The sequence below is a fragment of the Olea europaea genome, unplaced genomic scaffold (assembly GCF_002742605.1).
Source record: "Olea europaea var. sylvestris unplaced genomic scaffold, O_europaea_v1 scaffold363, whole genome shotgun sequence".
In the NCBI taxonomy this organism is placed as follows: domain Eukaryota; kingdom Viridiplantae; phylum Streptophyta; class Magnoliopsida; order Lamiales; family Oleaceae; genus Olea; species Olea europaea.
Genome location: NW_019255539.1, coordinates 440,180 through 459,543, shown reverse-complemented (window position 1 = coordinate 459,543; position 19,364 = coordinate 440,180). Strand labels below are relative to the sequence as shown.

General features: G+C 34.5%; 1 non-coding gene and 1 pseudogene across 2 annotated transcripts; one reads left to right on the top strand and one right to left on the bottom strand.

Annotated features, from left to right (window-relative positions):
- The first annotated feature begins 2,742 nt into the window (after nucleotides 1–2,742).
- Nucleotides 2,743–2,815, top strand: TRNAR-ACG. The gene has a single exon. It is a non-coding gene; the product is annotated as a tRNA-Arg (tRNA).
- A 390-nt stretch (nucleotides 2,816–3,205) lies between these two features.
- On the bottom strand, nucleotides 3,206–11,758 carry LOC111386607 (annotated as a pseudogene). The gene is made up of 3 exons (XR_002701262.1): nucleotides 11,637–11,758; nucleotides 11,494–11,557; nucleotides 3,206–3,710 (listed from the first exon to the last, which is right to left on the bottom strand). The product of XR_002701262.1 is annotated as a 60S ribosomal protein L18a-2-like (transcript).
- Between the last annotated feature and the right edge of the window lie 7,606 nt (nucleotides 11,759–19,364).

The following is a 19,364-nucleotide window of genomic DNA, read 5'->3' as shown; positions in this document are numbered from 1 at the left end:
AACATGTGCATTGTCCACACGCTAATTATGTTAGAAAAATATAACATATTATATCACTTTTTTTTATCTTCTTAAAAAAGTAACAAATATTAAAAAAATAAAAAAGTGACAAAAACTTAAAAATTGACAAAAAAAACTCAAAAAAGCGAGAATCTAAAAAAGTGACGCAGTGTCACTTTTTTATTAAAAAAATAACATACAATCTCACTTTTATTAAAAAATGATGTTTGTCACTAAAAAAGTGATAAAAATTTCAAGAAGGCAACTGAAAAAAAAGAAGAAGCAACGAACACTAAAAAAAAGTGACAAAATTTAAAAAAAAAAAAGTGACAAATACTAAAAAAAGTGACAAAATTTCAAAAAAGTGACAAATTTTAAAAAGTGAAATGCACAAAAAGTGACAAATACTAAAAAAGTGACGAACTTAAAAAAGAGATAGAAATCAAGAAGGCGACAAGCATTAAAAAAGTGACAAATTTTCAAAAAAGTGATGGAAATTTAAAAAAAGTGACACAACTTCTTTTATAGGTTGTCTTTTTGTAATTATATTTTACTTCTATTAACTAACATATTAACTTGGCTTTGGAAGACAAAAATTCAAAAAAGTGATAAATAAATCAAAACATTAAAATAGATCCAGTATATAGTTGAATTTCTTTTGCATATTGTCTCTTTGTAATTATATATTTTACTTCTATTAACTAACATATTAACTTGATTCATCCAAAAATAGTAAAATGTAAAGAACCTTCTGATCAAGAAGCATGAATAACTGCATCTGCTTACCTATGAATTAAGTAAAAATGTTTGTATTTCATGGTCTTGATCTCTGAATAGACCTAAAGCCATATACAAGAATTACATTAAAGCCCTACATAACAACATATGTGTTTAAGGCATCATGATCCCAAAACCCAAGACAATCAACCAACCCAATTCACAACAAAATAGTTTAGTCTTCTGCCCCCAGCACAAACCCAATTCTTCACTTCCAATATCCTGTTTCCTCTCCCCAGTCAAGCTTCACACTAACATTACTTTCATTTTCTTTATTATAGATACAGACACAATTGCATTCATAATCATTTATTTCTATAGTTCCTCATACGATTTAAGCACACAAACAAGATCAAGCAATGCTTACAACAGCAGTTTACAAATTTGTTATGTCAACTGTAGAATGACTAAAAACTTATAAGAACAAATTTCAAGTATTATTAAGTTCAAGAAGGTGGAGGAACGAAATAATCATTTATAGCAACAACATTGCTTTTCAACTTTTACTAATAGGGCCATAATTTCCTCGCTAAATTTCCTTCTATTACTTTTGTTTACAACTTGGAAGTTGTGAAAATTTCTAAAAGGCATAACATCACATACGAATATCAAAATCAGAAGAAAGAACCTTCCAATCCCAATCTTACATTCATCATTTGCAGATGAGCTTAAGAGGCACTTAACCTTTGAAAAGAACGAACATGCAGTAATGAAATTTGGAAATATATACCATTTCATGACATCAGTAGTTTTACACCCAAAATCAATTTCTGATATTTCCTCAACCATAAAATATATTTTTGAGTTGGGAAGAGAAGTACAATGTAATAGGGTTAAAAACATGGTGGTCACCGAACTTTAGCAAAATTTCAAGTTGTCATCATTTTGTTTCACGTTGGCCATTGAATCGTTATATTTATTTACAATTTGCTCGTTTTGTGCATGTATGTTAGTTCGACTCAGAAGAAAAACTGACCTGATAGTCTAGTTGGTAGTTTAATTGGCAAACTACTAGCTTTCTCATCACCTTTTCTGTCAAACTAATGGACATGGACGGAGCGACCAAATTGCAACGGAATTTAATTTCAGCTACCAACCTGAAATGGAATTGAGTTTTGCTAAAAGTTTACCAGCCACCAGTGTATTAACCTTAGCATAATATTATGGTCTCTGTCCCTTAATTTCATTGAACCCTCTTTTCTACAGGACACTCTTTATGAAGGTTCAATATCTCGAGATCAGGTTGCTGAAGTTTCTGTAGAGGCATTGCTCCATCCCGAGTCATACTATAAAGTGGTCGAGATTGTTGCTCGGACGGAAGCGCCTAAACGTTCATTTGTGGAGCTCTTTAGTTCCATCAAAAAAGGGTGATCTAAGGGATTAATATTATACCAGTTGGATGTATGGATGCTCTCCGTCTCTTTGGTTTCTCTTTCTGTCATATTTATACTGAGATATCCACGAATACGAAAATTTAAGCATTGTACTGTTACAAATTTTTATACTACATGTATGCTTGGATTGGACGAAACATATTTTACTATACGGCTGTACGAATATCCTTGTCTTTCCTTATTGTTCTCTAATGGTTGATCTAGGATTAATGTAGGGTTGCATCCGACCTGGCCTGTGTCCTCCTGGGACTCTACTCGAGACATAAAAGATGTAAGTATACTCGTTGGAGGGAGCATTGGCCTCTAATATTGAGTTTTTTGAATAACTCAAACCTCGAAAAAGCATGAAAATGGTTTTAGGGTTTGTTCGATAGCGATTATGAGAAATAATTTTTTGATCGTTAGAGAGTGTGGGTTCCACTTGTGAGGGAAGAAGATAAAAATTACTGTCGAAATAATGAAATAATGAGAAAAAAATTGGGTGGAATTGTTACCGAACATGTACTTCGTGGAAATTTATTTTCTCTTGAACCATGACAAGTATGTTAACAAAGTTGAAGCACACAGGAGCGACTCCGTGGCCCAATGGATAAGGCGCTGGTCTACGGAACCAGAGATTCTGGGTTCGATCCCCAGCGGAGTCGTCGTTAATAATTTTTTGATCAATGCCACTGTAATTGCAATATTGTGTAGCGGGAAATCAAATTACTATTGGAGAAATTTTAATAATATATTCACTCTATATATTTAATTATTTATATGCAATGCATTTTAAGATTTATATAATTCTTATGAACTCAAAACTAGGATCAATTAGAGATGGTTCAATTAGATATCTCATCCAATAGAATGTGTCAATCGAATATATTATACACCTGTATCCTGCTCACTCGTTGATTACTCAAAGTATATTAGCCTCAAGAAAAGATCATGCACGTTGAATTGTTTGGAAACCCAATCTTCACAAGGACATACGACCATCCTTGGTTACTATGAACAAATGTAAAGCTCAAGAAATGGTTTTCAACCCACAAATATATTGATTTCTAATAAAGATATCCGTACAACTTCAAAACATTTATCAAGTTGGAGTTCAACACAACTAGCGAAGAATCAACCAAAGATGTTTTTAAGAAATCTAAAATTGATCTAAAAAGCCAAACATCAAACAATACTTCTCCATATAAACCAAACATGTTACATAAACAAGTTGGGTCGAGATGCCTTGTAGGTTGTCTTGAGCTTCCTGCTTGGTGGCCTCACCTTCCTGAACACCAAGGGGAACTTAATCTTGGAGTTATGGAATTGTTTGGTACTCTCCCTCTTGCAGAGCTTGGCAGGTATAGTGGCAGTTTTGATAATTTGAATGCAATGAGAACGGACCCTGTGACGAGAAGCCATCTCAGTGTACATCTGCTCAACAGCACCATACAGAGTGGTATCACGGTACTCCTTGTACATGTTATGATACCCAGTTCTGCTTTGGTATCGCAACCAAATGCCGTAGTTCTTGATTGTCGTCGGGTTCTTCTCAAAAATCTACAAAAAGGACAACAATTTTATCGCACAGTTCTCATAAAGTTAGCTCAAGAAGCAAAAAAGAACATCCAAAGAGTAGGACATCGAACCCAGCTGATGATTTGAATAGTCCATTAGATTTTCCCATATATGAAAGAAAAGCATATAGAACCATCGAATATGCAATCAATTCCTATAACCAATACACTTGAAAACATGTTTAGCATGCAGTACTTGACAAGACTTGATAATATTAGTGTATAAAAAAAAACTGCAACTTCGATCATTTGATCGTCAAATCATATATAGCATATACGAAACACAATGTAAAAATGCTATACTCAGTCTCTAGTACCGAGTCTTTATTATGGCTAACCTATAACCATTGCAACTCGTCCAATAATGCGCAAGAACCCATCCTATAGTGTTTGCAGCAACAAAAAATTTGTGGAAAGCATTATCGTATAATATATTCTAATTTCAGTCATCTCATAGGACCTCCCATTGTACCCGATCTACATTGTGAAATTTTCTTTGAATCAAGCCAGGACAATCACTAAAGCATTAGACAACAGAATTACAATGCACCTAATAACAAAAAGAAAAAAAAAATTACAGGCAAAAGACTTCAGAAATCAAGTTCATATCAATCGTCATTCACATGTTTGTTAAATTTCGATAAAATTATTTTATATATTTTTCAAAATCCCATATTCTTATGGAGGCATATTATTAACAAAATCCACAATATTAATAGCGATGGCAATCATTTTATGAAATAACCTTTATATTATACACAGATCTGAAAATAGTACATCAAGAATATACTATTTACATGAATCCCCTAAGACCACAGCATCAAGTGAAAATCCTTTAAGGCTCAGACCAAAGACCCCATATCTAACATCACAGAGACACCAAATCTTAACCGCGAGCCCTCACAGTCCCAAATCTACAAAGTTACTTCAACAAGACACAGAATGAACAAAACCCCTACGATACAAAGATTTCACACAGAGAAGAATCACCCAAGGAATGAAGATCACAGGGTTGATTCTTCAGAATCTCACACAGAGAGATCGAAGAAGAACAAAACTGAAAAACCCTAGTGAAGGTTCCAAAACACGGCTCACAGAAGAGAGAAAAATGAAAAGACGACTGCCAACCCTAAAAAATGAGAAAGGGATATATTTATAGTAGAAATCATCAGCCATCAGATTAATGGGTTGATCTAACGGCCCCAGAGCAACTACAAGAATGGGCCGGGTATTGGGCTCGATTAAGCGGGTCGTCTAAGTATAAAAGAGTGGATCAATCTGCTCTTTATCTATTGGGCTTGGAATTTATCATCATTGCCTATAATTGGACTGATCATGTTGGCATCACAGCCCAACAGATCTCCACCTTGATGCCAATGGTCATACAAGAAGTCTAATGAAAGTAAAACACAAGTTATATCTCTCCAAAAATGCAGCTTTCCAGTACTTCCAATAAGCATCAGTTTCAGCACCTATATAGAACCAAAAAATATCTAACCAGCATCAATGTTCAAAATTTGTAAACAAGACTTAAACTTGTTTAATGGTATTACCTTAGTCCCTACATCAGCTGGATTAAACTGAGTTGCAATTTTCTCAAGTAAAATAAGTTCTTTTGAAACATCTCTAATAAAATGCAACTTAACATCAATATGTTTGGATCTTTCATGAAAAACAGGGTTTTTACATAGGTGAATTGCACTTTGACTATCTGAATATAAGACAACAGGGTTACTTAATTCATTTATTTCAGATAACAAGCCCTTAAGCCATAAGACTTCTTTTATTGCTTCAGTTGCAGCAACATACTCGGCTTCAATAGTAGATAAAGCAACAATAGGTTGAAGTTGAGATTTCCAACTAATACATGTATTAAACAAAGAAAACATATAAGAAGTAGTAGATTTTCTATTGTCTCTATCTCCGGCAAAATTTGAATCTACAAAACCCTTAAGTACAACACCTTCATTACAGGCACTAAAAATCAATCCAACATGTGAAGATCCTTTTAAGTATCTCAACAGCCATTTTAGAGCAACCCAATGGTCAGGTCCTGGATTTGCCATAAATCTACTAAGTGTGCTAATGGAATGAGCTACATCAGGCCTAGTACATACCATAGTGTACATAATAGAACCTACGGCATTAGCATAGGGTACATTTTCCATTTGTCTAATGTCAGATTCATTTACAGGACATTGCTCCTTACTGAGTTTAAAATGGCTGGCCAATGGAAGTGAAACTGATTTAGAGTTATGCATGGCAAACTTAATCAATATTTTTTCAATATATGCAGTTTGCTTCAAGTATAGTAACCTATGGTGCCTTTTTCTAGTGATTTCCATTCCTAGAATTCTCTTTACATGTCCTAGGTCTTTCATTTCAAATTCAGCATTTAAAGACCGTTTTATCTGATTAATAACATGCATATTCTGACTAATCAGCAACATATCATCCACATAAAGGAGTATAAAAGCAACAATAGCATTTTCATTATTTCTTTTAAAATAAAGACAATGATCATACTCACTTCTCATGAAACCAATAGTAGATACAAAATTATCAAACTTTTTGTACCATTGTTGTGGAGATTGCTTTAAGCCATATAATGATCTTTTTAAAAAGCACACATGATTAGATTTAATTTTATCAATGAAACCAGGTGGCTGTCTCATATAAATCACTTCATCAAGGTCACCATGCAAGAAGACAGTTTTTACATCCATTTGTTCAAGTTCAAGATCATAATGAGCAACAAAAGCAAGTATAACTCTAATTGTTGTGTACTTTATCATAGGTGAAAATATCTCATTATAATCCATGCCCTCCTTCTGTGTAAAACATTTTGCTACAAGTCTAACCTTAAATCTTATGGGCATTTTTTCAGTATTTCCCTCTTTAACACTAAAGATCCACTTGCAATCAACAAGGGCTTTACCTGCAGGTTTAGGAACTAAAGTCCAAGTCTCATTTTTCATTAAGGAGTCCATTTCATCTATCATAGCAGCATGTCAATTCTCAGATTGTTGGCAGCTCATAGCCTCTTCATAAGATTTAGGTTCTTTAAACACTAAGTCTTGATAGGACAAAACAGCAAGAGAAAGGTAATCACCATACCTAACTGGCTTTCTTACTTCTCTCCTAGTCCTATCTCTAGCTAATTAGTAATCCCCCAATTCATCAGGCTGACTTTCCAGATTTTCTTGAACACTTTCTTCTTCATTTTCTTGAGGAACAGAAGCTGTTCCAGTTTCTTCCTCCACCTGTTCATCACCAACAGGTTCAGTAGGTGAGCCAAGCTCCACCTGCAGCTTGGTATTATCACCCTTTTCATCACCAGATAGCCCCTTTGGCTCCTTATTTTCCAAACAGGGCATTTTTGACTCATCAAAGGTCACATCTCTGCTGGTGATGATTTTAAAACCTTTTACCTCTTTACTCCAAAGCCTATAGCCTTTAATCCCATCAGGATATCATAAGAAAACACATTTCTGAGCTCTAAGTTCAAGTTTCCCTATACTCTGATGGGAGTAGGCAGCACAGCCAAAAATTCTTAAATGAGAATAATCAGGAACATGTCTTGTCCATAGCTCTTGAGGTGTTTTATCACCTAGAGCACTTGAGAGGGTTCTATTAACAATGTATGAAGCTGTAACTACAGCTTCACCCCATAAGACCTTAGGAACTCCTGAGCCTATCAACATGCACCTAACCTTATCTAACAAGGTTCTATTCATTCTCTCAGCCACTCCATTCTGCTGAGGTGTATAAGGTACTGTTTTATGCCTTTTAATCCCAGCACTTTTGCACAATTGATCAAATTCAGAATTGTAAAACTCAAGACCATTGTCTGTCCTAAGGACCTTAATTTTCTTCCCAGTTTCATTTTCTACCAGAATTTTCCAAGTTCTAAATTTTTCAAAGGTTTCAGATTTATGTTTTAACAAATAAACCCAAACCTTCTTAGAATAGTCATCAATCAAGGACAAGAAATATCTATTTCCTCCTTGAGTGATGGTAGATGAAGGTCCCCACAAATCAACGTGTATATACTCAAGGGTAGAGGTGGTTCTATGTTTTTCTGTGTTAAAATGCAACCTATACTGCTTACCTAAGGTGCAGTTTTCACAAAAGGACACCTTAGATATAGAGTCTTTTCCAAACACACCTTTCTTATAAAGGATGTGTAGGCCCTATTCACCTACATGGGCCAATCTCTTGTGCCATTTTAAAGTGGCATCAACTTCAACACTTGAAGACTCACCTATGTGATCATACACTGTACTAGCTTTGATCACATAAATCCCATTTCTTTTAACACTTTTAAAAATAACAAGTGATCCTTTTATCACCTTCAAAAAATCATCTCTTATTTTTCCTTGCAGCCCCATATCATCCAGATTTCCCATGGAAATCAGATTCCTATTTAATTCAGGTACATATCTCACCCTTTCAAGGGTGTAAATGTATCCATTATCAAATTTTAAAGTGACATTCCTAACTCCCTCAACTCTGCAGGCTATGTTATTGCTCATAACTACTTCTCCTCCATCAATTTTCTTAAAATTTTCTAAATATGCCTTTTTGGAGGTCATATGGAAGGTACAACCAGAATCCAAGATCCATTCTTGGTTGTGGTTCTCATCAACCATATTTACAGAGTTAGGTAGATTTTCAGTCACAGCATATACATCAACTATGGTAGAACCATCAGATTCTACCACATTACCCTCATCAACACCCTTGCCTTTTTGTTCATTTTTCTTCTTATAACAGTGTTTGATAAAATGACCAAATTTCCCACACCCATAACATTTTTTAGTCCTAGTCTTTGACTTAGACCTGCCTCTACTTTTAAACTTTCTCCTATTATTGTTTCCTTGATTATTATAGCTTTCTTGAGTACCACTAGACCTACTTAAAGTCCTCCCTCTAGCAAATAAGTTTTCATGGGCACTATTACCTCTCTCAGACTTAAGTTCAAGTTTCTTACTTCTTAATGAATCTATAACAATGTCAGGTGTTAGAGTATCTCTACCATACTTAATGGCAGCTTTCACCTCTTTGTAAGCTTCAGGTATAGCATTAAGTAGTACTACAGCTTTATACTCATCAGAAACTTCTCACCAGTATTGATAATGTCTTGAACTAACTTATTAAAAATGTCTAAGCTATTTTCTAAGTCTCTAGTTGGATCTATCCTAAAGCTGAAAAATTTCTCTAATAGAAACAACTTATTAGGCAAAGACTTAGGTAGGTAAAGTTTCTCTAATTCATCCCATAGGTCCTTAGCAGTATCATGTTTGCCTACTTTTCTTAAAACTTGATCAGACAAATGCAAAATAATGGAGGTATAAGCAAGTTCATCAAATTCTTCCTTTTGATCATCTGTCATAGTATCAGGAAATTCATCTTTATTGCTTTAGAAACTTTTTGCTGAGCTAAAACACCTCGCATTTTTTGTTGCCAAATGGAAAAATCCCCTTTTCCATCAAAGACACCAAGTTCAAAAGATTTTGTCATGTTTTATTATTTTGAAAAAAAAAACTAAAACACAGTGTTTCCCCAAAAAGTTAAAACAAGACAGATAATTAACTTTTGAAAAGATCTGTTGAATTTGACCTTCGCAAAAAAATGATGTTTTAGATCACAAGAAAAAATAAAATGTAATCAGATTACTGAGTCACAATTATTCCTTATTACAAAAAATTTCAGCAATCTCAAGATCAATAATCACATCAATATGAAACACTACAAGAACCAAGGAAATACAACAATATAGGCAGAAACAACATCTCAGTATTAATAAACAATGTCTGCAGAACCTAGGGTTGATCAAATTCACCAGGATTCCGTGAGAATCAAGTTCTCAGGTCAAGGCTCAATTTGGATCACCCAAAACTTAAATAATCACAGACAGAGATCACAGACAACAATAACGAGATATCATCAATTAATGTAACAAATTACAGTAGACAACAATTAATCATATCAAGATAGAGGCATAATAAAAAATATACACAGTGTTACGTGTGTCTGTGATCAAGTAGGGATCAGGAAGTGCAAACCGAAGGGTGATTAAACGATTAACCACCAGCACTAATCAGGAATTAGTTATCACAGCAAGGGGTGAGTGTTCTCCAGATCACCAAAACACGAACTGAGCTTTTACAGCTTCGAAATTAGGGTTCCAGTTCAAAAAATGAAACCACAGGACCTCTTATTTTAGGGTCCTTCTATGGGTCGAGGTGAGAAGTCACAAGACTTTCTCATTTTTCCACAGTCCATCTTCGAATCAGCTCAACAAACCACCAGATCGACACAAATCTAGACCTAGGGTTTCGCGATCTGAAGTCGAACGCCTGAAAATTAATTTTCCAGTATTCGAGCTTCGACCGTAGACTCAAGAACGAATTACTAAGGGCCTGTTCTCTTTACTGTTTTCGGGTCGTTTTCTGTTTTCGATTTTTCAAAACGGTGAAAACGTGTTCTCTTTCCCGTTTTCGAAAACGAATTTTTGAAAACGAAAAAAAATTTTGTGAAGAAAACACAAAACGACTTTTTTGTCGTTTTGGGTGTTTTCAGTGTAAAACTTGAAAAAACTGAAAACGCGGGAAACACCTTTTTTTTTTCGGACGTGGTGTGGTGATTCTCAAAATTTCAAAAAAAAAAATAAAAATTATTATATATATTTTTTTTTTTTTTTTTTAGAGGTGATCTTGTGGTAATTTTCAAAATTTCAAAAAAAAAAAATTTCATTTTTTTTGTTTTGAGAAACTAACAAAAAGAACGCATTTTCAACAATTTCAAAACAAACACTCAAAACACAAAACTCAAAATGAATTCAAAACTCAAAACACAAAACTGAAACACAAAGAGAACACCCCCTAAAGCTTTGATACCACTATTATACACAGATCTGAAAATAGTACATCAAGAATATATTATTTACATGAATCTCCTAAGACCACAGCATCAAGTGAAAATCCTTTAAGGCTCAGACCAAAGACCCCATATCTAACATCACAGAGACACCAAATCTTAACCGCGAGCCCTCACAGTCCCAAATCTACAAAGTTACTTCAATAGGACATAGAATGAACAAAACCCCTTCGATACAAAGATTTCACACAGAGAAAAATCACCCAAGGAATGAAGATCATAGGGATGATTCTTCAAAATCTCACACAGAGAGATCGAAGAAGAACAAAACTGAAAAACCCTAGTGAAGGTTCCAGAACACGGCTCACAGAAGAGAGAAAAATGAAAAGACGACTGCCAACTCTAAAAAATGAGAAAGGGATATATTTATAGTAGAAATCATCAGCCATCAGATTAATGGGTTGATCTAACGGTCCCAGAGCAACTACGAGAATGGGCCGGGTATTGGGCTCGGTTAAGCGGGTCGTCTAAGTATAAAAGGGTGGATCAATCTGCTCTTTATCTATTGGGCCTGGAATTTATCATCATTGCCTATAATTGGACTGATCATGTTAGCATCACAGCCCAACACTTTAGCTCTCATTTGAACACGATCCAAAACAAGAGGCTCAAAAATGCACTCTGCCTGAAGATGGTTAAAATTTCCAACTGCACGTGCATTCATATTCCCTCAACTTTGTAAACAAAAGATTAAATCCATACAACATACACCATATAAATTCTCTACAATTTTTCTCAATAATGTATTGACTACCATATTTTAGCATACATGTTTGACAAAATCATATCAAAATTCTGACTGATTACATAAATCGACGACATACCTCATTGAAAGCGAGCATCTGATCGTTACTCTTCTTAACCTTCTTAAGCTTCCTCAGAAAATACCTTCATAAGCATTAGCAGATCTCAATCCCTATACTTCAATATATTATATAACTACACACAAACACAATTAGGATCTTACCAGAACTTAGATTTAGCACGGACTTCATTAGTGGCCCAGAGTTTCATTCGGCAGATCTTCGGATGCTCCTCCGCCTCCGTCAGGAGAGCTCTCCCCACCACCTTTCACTGATGAATTTGCATTTAAAAAGCCTATTAATCCACATTTGAAAACCACAATTCATCATTAAAACAACAAAACTCATACATATAATAAACTTTAAATATTAAGAAGGGGGATTTGGCCATCTCCAACCCTACACCAAATTTTGCACTATTTTACACCAAATTTTGCACCAAATCTTCCACCAAATTAAAATTTATCTTCAACCATTAGACCAAAAATTACACCAAATGAACAGTATTTAACCATTTTCTTCCCCTTTTTTATTCTTTATAATCTACTTATTTGAAATATTATTTATTTAATTATTTCATAAATACATAGATTACTAAATAGATAATTATGCTAAATTGCGGAAAAGATTAAATTCATTAATAAATATAAAAAATATAGAACAATTAATAAAAATACAATTAATAAACATAGAACATAAATTGCTATTTAATATATTTCGTGTTAACTTTAATAAATAATCGTGTTTGATTTATTTTAAATTGTTTTCGTTTTTTAATTAATTATTATGTCTTACATTTAAATTTTATTTTAAACACAAATAATATTAGTATTAATAAAAAATAATAATAATTTATTGTATTAAAAAATATATAGCACAAATTACATAAATACACTCAACAAATTTATTTGAGAAATGTTAAATAAGGGCAAAATGAATATTTTACACTTTGCACCATTTTGCACCAAAATGGAGCAAAGTTTGGTGTTGGGTTGGAGCAATTTTGCACCAAAAAATGGTGCAAAATGACGCAATGGTATTGTGGTTGGAGATGCCCTTAGTGGGGAAATTACCCTGTATGTCACCATATATATATATATATATATATCTCGCGCGTGCGCGATGTGGGAGGGTTAGGGTTTTGTAATTGACAATTAAAATAAAGGTTGAACCCCAAGAGGGTCATCGTCCCACCCCTCAAGTTTTGTGAGACAGGTAAATCGCAGAATGTACTATAACAGGTCAGGGAACAAGAGCTGCACGTACACTGCGCCTACAAGGAGTCCAATTTCATGTCTCATAAATCGAACCCCCACATTACGACTGTCAGCAAGGCGTGAGATAACCTCACTCCTATCTTTTGCACCACTAGACTATGCCTCGAGGAGTGGTTTTGTTATTTACATACATAGAGGCAGGATTGGGAATCCTTATTGGCTTTTGAGGGCTGTTTGGTTATTCTGGATAGGGAAAAATTCATAATTCAGATATATTGTTTACATCATTTTAAAAATCAGGTAAATAGTTTGAAATTTCAAAATTCAGGATTATATTTAATTAATTAAAAATATTTATTAAATAAAGATAATAAAATCACAGTTACATAATTAATAGTCATAGATTTATAATTATAAATCACAAATTTATTTATTGGTCACATATCATCAAATCAGTTGGTCACAGATTTTTTTGAGGCCACAAATCAAAATTTTTGTAGGTCGCATATTATTTTATTGGTCACAGGTGAAAAAATTACAAGTCACAGTTTATATATCGATCACATATTTTTAAATTTGTTGGTCACAGGTGATCGAATTTTAAGGTCACACTTAAATAATTGGTCATGGATAACCACACAGTTGGCCACACATCAAATTGTCGGGCACCACCAATTCCAACACCACCCGCCACTTGCAACCACTCTCATCCCGTTGCCACCGTCGCCAACACCACCACGACAGCATCACTAACAAAAATCGCCGCCACCAGATCCACCTCCACCACCACGACCTCTACCACCAAACACACCAAAAAAAACCAACAACCACACCATCGCCGCCTGAACCAAACTATCACCGTGTCAAACACCACAAACGCCATCACATCATCGTCGAGCACAGAGAAACCACCACATCACCGTGTCAAAACACCACAAGCGCCACCACATCACCATCGTCGACCGCCACTGTTACCATAAACACCTCACCAGTCACCAGCACCTCCAACCAAAAAACAGAAAACTGCAGATTGAACGGAGAGAGATAAATGCAGATCAAATGCTGCCCCTACGCTGGAAAGAGGAAAGAATCATTCAGAAAGAGAAAAGAACAGTTCGGAAACCATTGACTTTAGATCGAAAAGAGAAGAACAATTTCATGTCGCAACGCTGCGTTCCCAGCAGCGTCGCCTCCTATGCCGGTGTCGGCACCACCCCATGCCATCGCCCTACTTTCATCACTGGTTGAAGTGTTTAATCTTCATGCCGGCGTCGAGCACAAAGAGAGAGGGGATGGGAAAGTGTCTTGTAATGGGAGGAGTGAAATTTCAATTAGGTTTTGAAATGTGAATTGGGGGATTTAATCTAATAATTCCTGATTTGTGAACAATCAAACATTGTGCCTGAATTTTGAACTGTGATCTTTAAAGATTTGGATTTCTGTAATTTTCACTTTTGGATATTGGATTCCAGAGTGGGGTGGGTTTAACCGGCTTGGTCCACTGTCTTTCACAGTTTTACTCTTTTAATATAAGTGTTTCATTTTTTAATTAGTCACATGCAAAAGAATTCAACTATAAATTACTTTTGTTGAATATATCTTTACTCTATTTTTTTTATCATAAAATTGCAGTTTATACTATTGTCAAATTCACGTGACACATTCTAACAAACTTATCATTGGCCCTTATTTATTATTATTTTTTTTAGCGCAAACAAACTTTTTCGTAGCCTCTTGTATATTTAAATTTTGTAGATGTTACAAAAAAATGTTTCAGTTTTCAGGCTAGAAAAGGCAAGGCTTTGTGATTTTGTGATATTGATTTGATCTGGTTGGACATATATGTGATTTCAACGATGTATTGAAGTTACACTAAGTACTCCTATTTATTGCAACCAATTCAAGAAAATTTAAGCGTTCAGGTAAAATATTATTAACTTTCTAGGATGAATTTTTAATCCCACAAAATATATAGTTAATATATAGGTAACTCCATATATATGATTAAAAAATTAATGTTTACCTTTGACGTATAGAAAGAATAAATTTTTAATAACTTCTAATTTTACACAAACAAGGACTAAGTGCATTTTACAACCAGGAGGCACCTGTTTGTCTAGGGCCCCTTGGACGAATAGGAAAACTTGTTCATTAATGTTAGTTGTATCTTTCTCAATAAAATAACTAAGCAATACAATCAACGATATCTAACCAGGCCAGCATGGCTTGAGGCGAGGACCGACCCAGGTCTCTAAGGTGAAGCCCTAATTTAAAGGGCTGACAACCTCGGCTGAGGAAGGGCTGATCCAATTTGACACTCCTATTTCCATCCTACAAAAAAGGGTAGAAAATCTTGCCAAAGGAGTCATTGTTGGAAGTTTACTGCATACGCATATACGACGGCTCAAGCAAATCTTATCCCACTAAAGCAAGTGTAACCAAACAGGCTAGGAAGAGTGAATCGTTTGTGAAATTTCAGAAGATAAAATTGTGAAGAAAATCACTTTGATCCTACATCAATATAATTGATGGACGAGATTGTTTGGAAATACCCTTAAAAACTATAGCACAATTTTGAGCTCATAAAGTTGTGCACAATTGTAATATTATATGTATGGTCCAGTGGGAGATTGTTGGAAAAAATTCCAACCTTTTGGGCCACACATGTACATATGTTAAAATGTGTGGTGCTATTTTTGAAGTTTATTCGATAAAGTGATCCATTGAGTTTATTTTTGAACTAATGGGTATTAAATGTTATGGGAATAAAGTGTAGAGACCGGATAATGTTATTTTAAATTGATGATGACCCAACTTGAAATAATACAAAATTAATAACTGCCAATTGCAGTTAATTAATATGAGGTCATTGTCCCCAATTGTACACGAGTTTTTTACAGTTCTCTGCATCCCCATTAATAGAGAAGAAAACTCAAGATCACGTAACAGTTAAAAGATCAAAGCCCAATCAAAACACTGAAGTTCATGGACCAAGGTGCGCTTCCGCTTTAATCTTCTCTTTGATTTCAGCATGGAGCATTTATGAAAATTTTGTGAAAGGATTTATAAAACTTTGGTTCCTTTCAATTTCTTACGAGTGGTATCAGAGCACTCCATTGTTGAATCCTTGAGAATTTACAAGAATTAGTGTGGTTACAGTTTTGTAATTTGGGTTATTTTTGATCTCCCATCACATAGTTATATGGAATTTAGTTGCTGCAATATTTTAAGAATTTTTCCGATTTGACAACTTTGAATTTTATTTTGTTGCATTTGAAAATTGTTTGGTATGTTGTTCATAGTTATTTTTCAAGATTTGGGTTAAGAACTTATGGAAATTAAGTTATATATTGGATCTGGCACCGACGTTGCAGCGAACTGTTGCTGCAAAATGCAGCAGCCTGTTTAGGGGCAGCAGTGTGGAGCTGCTACAATTGACACCGCTCTCTAGGGGGCACCGGCCACCGACGCCATTTGCAAGAGAGAAAGAGATTCAAGGATGGATCATTTTGGGCTGGGGCCTGAGATGTAATTTCTATTATTTCGGGCCCTTGTTTGCAATTTAAAATTAGAATTAGTTATTTTTCAAAATAAAAATTTATATTTCAGTCCCTAAAGTTTGGAATCCATCCAAGTTGGACCTTTAAAGTTATGGGTTTAATAATTTAGCCCTATAGTTTGAAAATTATTTAATTTAGGCCATTATAGTTTTGTATTTTACAATTAAAGCCCTCAAAGTTTATAATTAATTAAAATTGGCCTCCAAAGTTTTAAAAATTTTCAAATTTTGATCCTAAAGTTTTTAGTAATTAACCATTAGGTCCCTAAAGTTTCTAAATGCATCTAATGATGCAAAATTAATGATCTCTTTCTCAAATTTTGACACTAAGGACTCTTTTAAGAGCTGTAATTGAGATTTATGCGAGACAATCAAATTCAGATAATTTGGTAATTCATTCATATTAAATTAAGGCTATCTAGCATTTGAATAAACTTACCGAAAAAAATGTCACAAAAGCGATCTCTCTTGTGTAGATTGATTTGTTTGGGATGTTTAGATATTGTGTGTGTGTTTCTTCATGCGGGTATTAGCCGGTCCAAAGGAAGGTCAATACTTGACCGAGTTACATACAAACTTGTGGTGATGAACGTGGGACAAATATAAGGTTTCCATGGGAATAGTGAATCAGTCCAAAGATAGGTTTATTATTTGACACGAGTTATTGTCAATGTTTGATCATTGCATCAATAGTATCACTTGCAGTTAATATTACTATCTAAAGACTTGATATTAATATTGCGCTAGGTATCTTGAGATGAGACTTGCCATTATTTGAATTTGTTGTTCATTAAATGTGGATATGAGCATGATTATTTGTTTATTTTTGTTCTCTGTACAGCTAATTCACCTACTAATACAATATCTGCTAATGTTAATTATATTCCCATGTTTAATGGGACAAACTTTAAGGATTGGAAGGAGAACATATTGATTGTTCTTGGCTGCATGGATCTTCGCATTGCACTTCGGATTGAGGAACCCACTTCTCTTACGAAAGAAAGTTCACCTAATGAAAGGAGGAACTTTGAAAAGTAGGATCGCTCAAATCGCATAAGTCTAATAATCATTAACCACAGCATTCCAGAAGCCTTTAGAGGTGTAGTATCAAAGGGATAATTAATGTCAAAGAGTTCCTTGCTTAAATTGAGAAGCGTTTGCGAAAAATGATAAGACTGAAACAAGCACGTTTTTGCAAAATTTGATTTCAATTAAGTATAAAGGCAAGGGGAACATAAGGGAGTACATCATGGAGATCTCTCACATTGCTTCATAACTTAAAGGGCTAAAGCTTGAGCTGTCTGATGACTTACTTGTACATTTAGTATTGATTTCGCTTCCTGCACAATTCAGCCAATTTAAGGTCAATTATAATTGTCAGAAGGAGAAATGGTTTCTAAATGAGCTCATTTTATATTGTGTGCAAGAAGAAGAAAGGTTGAAGCAAAAAAGAATTGAAAGTGCACACTTGGCAAGCACTTCTAAGGATAAGGGCAGAAAAAAGAAGAAAGAATATGAAGCTGCTCCTAAGGGTCCAGCACAAAAGAAACGGAAGGAAGACAAAGGGACTTGTTTCTTTTGCAATAAAATTGAACATGTGAAGAAGAACCGTACCAAATATCACGCATGGCGTGCAAAGAAAGGTACAATTCTTATTTTGGTCTGTTCCGAGGATAATTTAGTTTCAGTACCTAGAAACATTTGGTGAATAGATTCTGGTGCTACTACTCCTATAAGTGTTTCTATGCGGGGCTGTCTAAGCTACCGAAAGTCAAGTGATGGTGAAAGATATATCTATGTGGATGATGGTAAATTGGTGGAAGTTGAAGCAATAGATACGTTTAGGTTATTGTTAGGAACTAGTTATTATTTGGACTTGAAATACATTTTTGTTGTGCCGTCTTTTAGACGAAATTTAATTTCTATTTCTTCATTGGACAAATCTAGATACTGTTGTTCATTTGGAAACAATTAATTTAGTCTTTCATTAAATTTCAATGTTATTGGTACTGGTTCATTATCTGCATATGATAACATATATTTATTTGATATTATTGCATCATATAATGAGATCTTGCACATGGAATCACGTGGTACTAAATGTAAATTAAATAAAGAAAATTCAACAAAATTATAGCACAAGTGCTTAGGTCACATCTCAAAAGTTAGAGTTGAACAACTTGTGTTAAATGGTATTTTGGATTCTCTTAACTTTACGAATTTTGATATATGTATAGACTGTATCAAAGAAAAAACAACCAAAACAAGGAGATTAGATGCTAACAGAACTTCGGACGTCTTAGAATTGATACACACAAATATTTGTGGGTCATTCACCATGACTTCTTGGAATGGTCAACAATATTTTATATCAGTCATAGACGATTACTCACGTTATGGGTACCTATATCTCATCTATGAAAAGTCAAAGTCACTGGGGATGTTCAAGGCTTTTAAAGCTAAGGATGAGAATCAACTCAACAAAAGCGTTAGGTCTGACAGTGGTGGTGAGTATTACGACAGATATGATGATTTAGGTGAACAATGTCCAGGACCATTTGCTAAATACTTAGAGGGATGTGGAATCGTCCCATAGTACACTATGCTAGGATCGCCTAGCATGAAGTGTAATTTGTGCACTTAATTAAGTCATATTTCTAAACTTTTACGTCGTCAAATTATTACTTTTTATCTACGTTAATTTTCATTTTGTTTTTAGTGATGGTCTTGTTTGAAGCATTTGGTAAAGAATGAAGGATTAATTGGCTATTTGATGCAGAGTTTGGAGATCAAATTTTATACTTTGAAAGTTGAGGACTTGGAGAAAATAATTGATTAATTGGACCTCAATTGGAACTTGAATTGGAAGCAAATTTTACAATAGGAATGGACTTTCAATTGGACTCCAACTTAGAGGACCTGAGGGATAAATTTTATGCAAAAAAAGACTACAATTGGGCTATATATATACACATCCCGTTTACAAGCCGAAAAAAACCCCTAGAAAAACAGGGGCTGAATTTATATATCTGCTTGGAGAAAAAACGACAGCAGGAGGAAAGAAGGGCTGCCTTAGTTGATTTTCATAAATATACAACACACAATTGGGTAGCAAC